The sequence below is a fragment of the Amaranthus tricolor genome, chromosome 6, assembly GCF_026212465.1.
Source record: "Amaranthus tricolor cultivar Red isolate AtriRed21 chromosome 6, ASM2621246v1, whole genome shotgun sequence".
NCBI lineage: Eukaryota > Viridiplantae > Streptophyta > Magnoliopsida > Caryophyllales > Amaranthaceae > Amaranthus > Amaranthus tricolor.
The window spans coordinates 26201607-26210190 of NC_080052.1; positions in this window are offsets into that span (position 1 = coordinate 26201607).

The following is an 8584-nucleotide window of genomic DNA, read 5'->3' on the forward strand; positions in this document are numbered from 1 at the left end:
AGATTTTCCTCAATCAAGATGTATAAACACAATCTTTCAAGCAAATTAAATTTTGTTAAAGAATTATGAACCCATGAGTGACTATATAAATTGACCCATGTTTTTAAATTTCTTCTAACAAATTAAAATTTTGTTAAAGAAATATAAATCATAAGAACTTATTTAAAACCAACATGAATATGATTCTTATAACAAATTTAAATTTTGTTAAAGAATTACTAATCATGAAAAGCTATACATATATATAAAAAAAAATCATGACTTAATCCTTTCAACAAATTAAATTTTGTTAAGGATTTATAAATCATAGAAACTATATAATATAACTCATGAATTAATTCCTCTAAAAAAATCAAGATTTTTGTTAAAAAATTATAAATCATGGAACTATATAAAAAAAACATCATGACAAAAATTCCTCTAACAAATTAAATTTTGTTAAAGAATTGTAAATCATGGGAAAAAAATTATATAAAATAACTTATGACATAATTCTGCTAACAAATTAAATTTTTGTTAAAGAATTATAAATCATGAGAACTAACAAAAAAAAAACACACACACATAAACACAATCCCTTCTAACAAATTAATTTTTGTTGAAAAAAAATGTAATTTATGAAAATAACCAAAATAAAACTAAGAACAATAATTCTTTTAATACAAATAAAAACAAAATTTTGATTAAAGAATTAAAATTTCAAAACTTATAATTTCAAGGATTAAAGATTGAATTATACAATTGAACACCAAAAACTCAACTTAAGAATTTTTCTCACTTTTCCTCTCAATACTACACTTTGGCCTAAAATTTTCAAGCAAAAGTGAATAAAATTTTCTGATTTTTTTGTTGTGAGTAGAGATTCAAAATAAGCTTAATTATCAACCTTAATTCCACCCTTAAAGCCTTACTAATTACCCCCTTAATTAGCATTAAGGGAGGAGTTACAAACTCCCCAAAAGTCTCCCTTTACCGGCTCCCCCTTCCCCATATTTTTTTATTAATTAATTAATTAGTTGTTCGGTTTAATTGTTAGACGAAAAGCCGTTAAGCGATAAACTTGTTATGCGATAACACGTGCGTACCACTTAAATAAATTAATTTAAGTTAAATAATTAAACAATCAAATAACTAACTAAATTAAATAATCAAATAATTAATTAAATTAAATAATTATATTTCCATTACACATTATAACCTACCACTCACCCATCATACCCATGATTCCCATATTAATTCACCATCCAACCTCCGTTCTACCATTATAAATACATGTTGCATACATCATTTGCACCAGACTAAGCTTTTATACTACTAGTGTTACTCCACAAAAATATCCCCCCTTCTACATACAATCTATAATTAACCAATTACTCCTTCAGTTGATCTGGACTCATCCTACAATCCATTAATCTTGTATTTATTAATTATCATATATTCATTACTTTTAGTTTCCTGATCTTACTTGAGCGTTGAAGGGGTTTCTGGGAAACCACCCCGGGCAAGACTAACGTTGTATTGCAGGATTTGAGGTCTCATCAGCGGAAGGATCATTAGCACTTTCAGCATACTAACAATTGTCCCCGTTTACATCTTATATCCAGATATTTTGAGTGTCTTTTGCACTTTCTCGTTTCATTACCAAAATAGTATCAATTATGACTTTAAATTAATTAATTACTGATTAATTATTATAAAAAGTTATAATTAAATAAATTAGGCTATTAGTCTTAATATGAGAGGGTCGCTCCAAAATATCCTGAGTTAATATAGTAGTATCAAAAAAGTTTGTTTTAGACATTGGGTTTGACTTTGGAATACTGAGCCCCCCGTATCTGGGCCCTTCCGGGCCCGTTTATAACATTTAGAATTGGCTAAATTAACGAGTCGCGTTTTCATTTTCACAGACTCGGGCCGGCCGAATACCTCTGGAGTGCACCATCAAAAATTAGGCTTCACAATAACACAAATTCTTGTGAGGGACGATCTCTTTGAAAGATCATCTCTAATTGGGCCGATCCATTATATATTTTTTAAAATATTGTAAGTAGGCATTAAGAACGATATAAGTAGATATTTAAGATATTGAAAGTAGGCATTAAGGATAATGTAAGTAGGCATTAAGAATACGTAGATGGACATTAATCTTTTAATGGGCTGAGCTTGAGATACGTCTCTCAAAGAAATGGTCTCTCAAGAGACTGGCTGTCACAATAAACACAAATTCTTGTGAGAGACGGTCTCTTTGAGAAACCATCTAATTGGGTTGGCCCATAAAAAAATATAGAGTGAGTATACATTAAGTTTTAATAAATTGGGCATGAATTAGGAGCGGGTCGGCCAATTGACTGTAAGCTTGACTTGACGAGTCATTAGCAGGACATGTCGTTAATAAATTTCATTTAGTGGGTCAGTGGCGGGTCGATAGCGGATAAAAAAGTCCTTAAATAGACCAAATATCAAGCAAATTTAATAATATATCTACTTATAAAACATGAAAAATAATGTTTTTACTTTCATCAACTTTATTTTTTTTACTTTTCTATATTCATGATTATGTTATAAAAATAATAGGATTATGACATTCTGCAATGAAATACCTAATTATTATGTTGGATAATAATATTAAAACAGTAGTATTATAATGTTATAACATCAATTAGCTAGATGACAAACTAACAATTACAATAAATGACTAGCTGATGACCAAATCCACTTTAAATATACTTGACTCGTGACCTGCCCTACGGCCCACATGACCAATGACCAACGACCTGCCCCACACCAACAAAAATATTTGATGACCCACATTCGACACGCCCCACATTCGACCCATCTCGTAATTAGTCCAACTATCATGTCTATATGTGAGAGATCGTCTCTTAATGAAATGACCTCAAAATAACAAATTCATATACTAATAATTAATATTAGCTGAAATATTGGATTCATGTTTGAACGTGACATTTGATTTTTCTCATACACAAGGTTCAACTTTGTATTTCCATCATTATTCTACACACCTTCACATAGTTTACAACATGGCTAACCATTTATCGTCTTATCTCATTATGAGATGAATTCATATAAAAGGTCCATTATGTTAAAAGTTTTTATTGTTGAGCTATTTAATTCAAATATAAGGCACGTCTCACAGTGAGAACGTGTCATACAAAAATTTGTGTTTCTCGGGCGTGCAAAGAACATTAGTCGTGTACATCTTTCCTGCAGGCTTAGCCACATATTACTGCTAAACTAAATTAGTATGTACATATCACAATATTAGTCTGAAGGTATATAGTTTTTTAATTTTGAATTATAAAGGACAAAAGTCATGAATTAAATCATTAAATTATATGCATTTTTTATTTTGGTGAAGTTGCATATGCCATTTAAATTTGCTACCAGGTCAATATATATCGAATATGAAAACGATACTATATTAGAGTTCAAACAACGTGTTTCAAACTTCAATATTACCAAGATCGAGTGTATGAAGTCATGTGATGAACAAATTACACTTTAAATGAAACGATGTTTGTAAGAGAAAATAATGCAATAAAAAGACACAAAGATTTATCAAGGTTCACCTAATTAAGGCTACGTCCTCCTGTGTGTAGTATCTTACTTATATTATCAAAAAGGAGTTCAAAGAACTCTCAAATGGAGAATTACAATTGAGAAGAGATATAGGCTATGTGTTTAGGCTTGGAATATTTTGTGGATGTATTACAATGGTATATGAGACCTTTATTTATAGAGGTGATTACATTAATGAGTATTACATACTTAATACAAAGGATTAACTCCATAATAAACAGCTCCAAAGAACATCAAAAGTCAAAAAACGAATCCAATGCTCGATCAAGGCCATGCTTCATTACTTGAATGCCTCGTACAAGAATCTTCACCCTTTAGTCTTCTCATTAACTATCGTTCATCATGCACCATAATACCTATGTTTAAGAGTCTTCAATAACTCCGTAACTTCTAGCATTGATCACTATCTTAAACACCACCATTAACACACATATTAATCCACCAACTTAACTACACATTAAGTGACTAGGTTAAACACCCTAAAGATTACACTTCTATGCATTCATACTAATGCATATCTTTATTTGGTGTACTCAAGTCATTTTTAACATTAACAGAATATAGTCTCTTTAATATTTTTTTTCCTAATAACAATAAAATTGCATATATCTGACCCTTCTAAATTTCGACGTACATAAAAATCACTTAATGACAGTAACGAATTAAATATCATAAAATTTGTCTAATAAAATTAATTTGGTGGTTCAACAATCAAAGTTTCATGTGGTTGGTGAAACAAATCATAGAATCAATGGTGGATGTGTAGGACATGCAATCACTAGTCACTAGAGTAATTTTTTGGTGCCTTCTTTGATCACATGGTTATAAATGCCGATGTCGAATTTATTCTCACTCTTTAAATGCTTACTAAATCACAAAAATAATAAACTAGAACTAGAATGCACTATTCTCACTCTTTAGGGTGTTGTTCCACTGACATGCTATTTTCCTACCCTTTGCTAATTTGCAAAATTAGTTACATAGCATTCGTATCTAGTGAATTCTGCTTATAACATAATCTATGAAAAGGTGACCAACAAACAATTAGTTACTCATATTTTTATAATCGGTTTTTAAAGTAAAATTTGTAAACTTGTTTGCTTATCACAAACACATTTCAAGTTTTATTTTTTTTTAGAAAAGTGTCCAAATATTGCAAGATGTGCTAGCAGTTGAATGAATTTTAGATCGATTTTTAAAATCTATTTGAACTTATATAAATTAGTTATAAGTTGGACCTATTATTTTGAAATATATTTTATAAATATTTTTTAACTTAGTTTGGTAAATTTAGAAGTGAAGAAATACAAGTGTTAGAGCAAGTGTCCAATCTACCAAATGTGATGATGTTGTGAGCAACACAAGAGAGCCTTCAATGTGTCATGGTGATGATTCAACAAAGGATATGAGTATTGTGTATAAGGGAGGACTTGGTGAAAGTAAGGGAGTGCACAACATGAGGTATGACTTGTGCCTTGAACGAGGCAAGACACAAGTGAAGGTGTGCTCGATCGAGGCAGCAACTGGCGAGAAGAACATAAGGCTTTGAACCCTCGCTTGACCAGGTCAAGCGGACCACATCACCCCCAAAAACGCGAGTTTCTGTTTTGTTCTCGGTTTGTAGTGGGCCTTTGGGAATTTTCCTAAGGCTTTCTAATATGTTATACGACTACATAAGGGGTTTTAGAGCATCATTAGGGTAGGAGAGTTAGGCTGCACAAGAGAGAAGCTAGGGTTAGAAACCACAAGAGTTTTCTTCTTTATTGTGTTAGTTTATGGGTGATATCCATTGTTAAATGGAATCACTATCTTGAGTGCTTGTTTTCAACCGTGTTTGGTTAGTCATTAATGTATTGTTGAATAGATTAATGAAAGTAATCATCTTTTGAGGGGGAGGTATCCATAGATACCTCATAAACACATTATTGTTGATTGTTTGTTACTCTCTTATTTATAATCTGTTTTTCACTTATCTTCTACATCTTATTCTACAATTGTTGAGTCCGAGTTATTCTCTTTCAACAAGAAAGTCAAAAGTCAATACCAAATACTTAAAAACATTTTTCAGATCTAAAGGAACAAAAAAACCAAAAATAATAAATATGAAAGTATTGCCTTAAGTGTCCGATGCAAAAAAGCACTTACGACCCTCTTGGTTGTTACTAAACAGTAATAATGAAAATGATTTGTAATGTAAATTTGTATGAGATATTTTGTCATTTTATGGTAATGAAATTTTAATTATAAAAAGTTTTTTCTTCATTAGCTTCTATTACCCCTCAATATCAAATTTTTAAATGGTAAGGTGTTGAAATGAAATTTGTGAAAAAAAATAATATGAGGGAAGAAGAACAAGTCTGACAGTTAAACAAACTTGTTAGAAGATTTTTCTACTAAAATTACACTAACTTTCTATTACTATTTCCACCATTTATTATCTTCTACTAAACACGCCGTTAAAGTATATAAATAAGTTTCTTCTAAATTAAAAGAGTAACCCTTCTATCATATTACCAACTTTAACAATGTTATATACTTCTTTCGTTCCATTATACTAATACATTTAACTTTTTACGCAATTTAATGTGTTATTTCGATCATTTATATATTGTATTAAACACATCTAAAAATTACGAAATGCGGTTAGATGATTTAAACAAGATCTCACTTGACTATATTTTTCTTACACATTAGCTGCAATATATAAAATAAGATTGAACGATGAATAGTGTCATAAATTATTATGTAGCGAGTATTTCAGAATAGAGAAAGTATTAGTGATATCAATAAATTTAAAAGAGTTAAGTTTATATGTAAGTATTACATATAAATAAGTATAACCTATAGTAAATTTTATAGCAATTAAACTACATTTTCCTTAAAAGTGTATTAGATTAAAATGGTAAATTAATTTTTTATACTTCATATGAATAGTTTAGTAGTTGGTTGTCTCTGTCGCTAAATTATAATTAGACATGATTGTAGTAGCCAAGTCTGTTTCTAGACAGACAAAAGAGAGCTGTGTGCATTATTTATTTATTTTTTTGAAGGGGTTTGCATAATTTATTACATGATCCTTTAAATCAACCAAATAATCACAATTTTAATGAGACAATAGACAGATATCCAAAAAATGATAATGATAATCGTGCAATTAACTGGTGCAGATTATGAAATCTCAAAAGTTCATGGGGCCCTTCTAAAACAAGACCTACGTATTGTTGAAAAGTTTTGGCATATATTTTGTCTCAAGCAGGTTGAGCACAAACGAAATTACTCCATGCGTTTTCTAATGTTTTTCCCATTTAGATATTCTATTTTATAAATAAAAATTTGATTAAGATTATTAAGATATATGTAGATGATAAAATATATTCATGTGAGATCTCGTTAGATTTGTCTTAGACTTAATGTATACTCTTATATTATATTTTTTTAAAAAAATTTTTATGATGCATATTTAGAGTTATTAAAAAAATCACACATTGTTTATCTGTTGTGAATAATCTTTGTTAAATTAGACTGAACTTATTGTAAATGCCAGCATATTAATGGGAGGACACAAGTGCACACACTTCATAAGCCAAGGAAATATTTACCATCCCAAAACCATATGGCAATGAGAAGAAGGTCTCTAATAGCTTATAAAGTGTGCACATCATTTTCAATTTATCGATGTGGGATAACTCATCCCAACAATCTTCATTTTTAATTATTTTTAAATAATTCAACCTTTGTATATCATCATCCAACCCAATATATCCCGCACATAGAAAACTATGGACAGGGTCTAGGGAGATAAGGACGGCGGCAATTTTTCCAAAAGTTGAATTATTTCTTTAAAAAAGTTGTAGGAAAATGATAATGTAGGAAAATACCATTGTTTTGTATATATTGTAGGAAAGTCATAAAAAAGTTAAATTATTATAATAATTTTTCCAAAGTAAAAAAAAGGAAAGTTCTTAGCAGCCACATCTATTTCATTAATAGCACAAATAATTGAAAATTATGTAGCTAAGATAAATCAAGAAATGCATGCAAGCCATGTTACTCTGTAGTCTGTAGTTTATTATAGTTAGGACTTAGGTAAGCCATAAATACAGGTCCATGTAGCAGATATAGATTATGGAATTTGATGTAATGAGAAAATTGATATTTTTTAAGAAAAATGTGGATAATGGTAATAAATAAAGAGAAAGAATAAATTGAGTGGATGAAATTAAAAGAAAGTTAAAATGTGTGGATGTGATTAAAAGGAATTGATGGACCATTGTCCAAAAACAGAAATAATATAAATTAAGTAAAAACTAACAAAAATAATAAATAATGCAAATTAAATGGGAGGGAAAAAATAATTATTAACATAATTTCCAGACATGCAAAAAGAAAAATCAGCCCTGCCCCGAATAAACAGTTGTCAACACTCATTGCAACTACTATGCCTTTGCTTCAAAAGTCTGAGATCTTACCTATTTTCGTTAAGTTTGTCATTAATTTGCAAGTACTTGTCACAAAAAATCAACACATTGAGCTAAATCATAGAAGTTGAGGACTTTCGTACTTTTAATGAATTTTAATACGCTGCCATAAAATCAATGTGTTCGAAATTAGGTTAATTATAACAAATTATTTTAAAAGGCTAATTTATCATTCTATTTACTTTTTGCAGACATTACTAGAGAAATAGAGATGATACACCACGAACCCAAATAGTTCTAAAAAGAAGAAGAGAATTGTAAAATTCACATAGAATTGTAAAAGCATTCACATTCCCGAAATTAAACTTTTGTTTGCAATGCTTATTTATTATATTAATTCTTAATTTCTCTGTTATCAAAGGAAAATACTATATGACTTAAAAAATATATTTATATATTTGAATTTTATGGTGCTTTTTCACTGGAACAAAGTGAGCAGGTATGAGATAGAAAATATTGTTAAATTCTAATTTTAATAGGATTCGTGACTTTATCCATTTAATTTT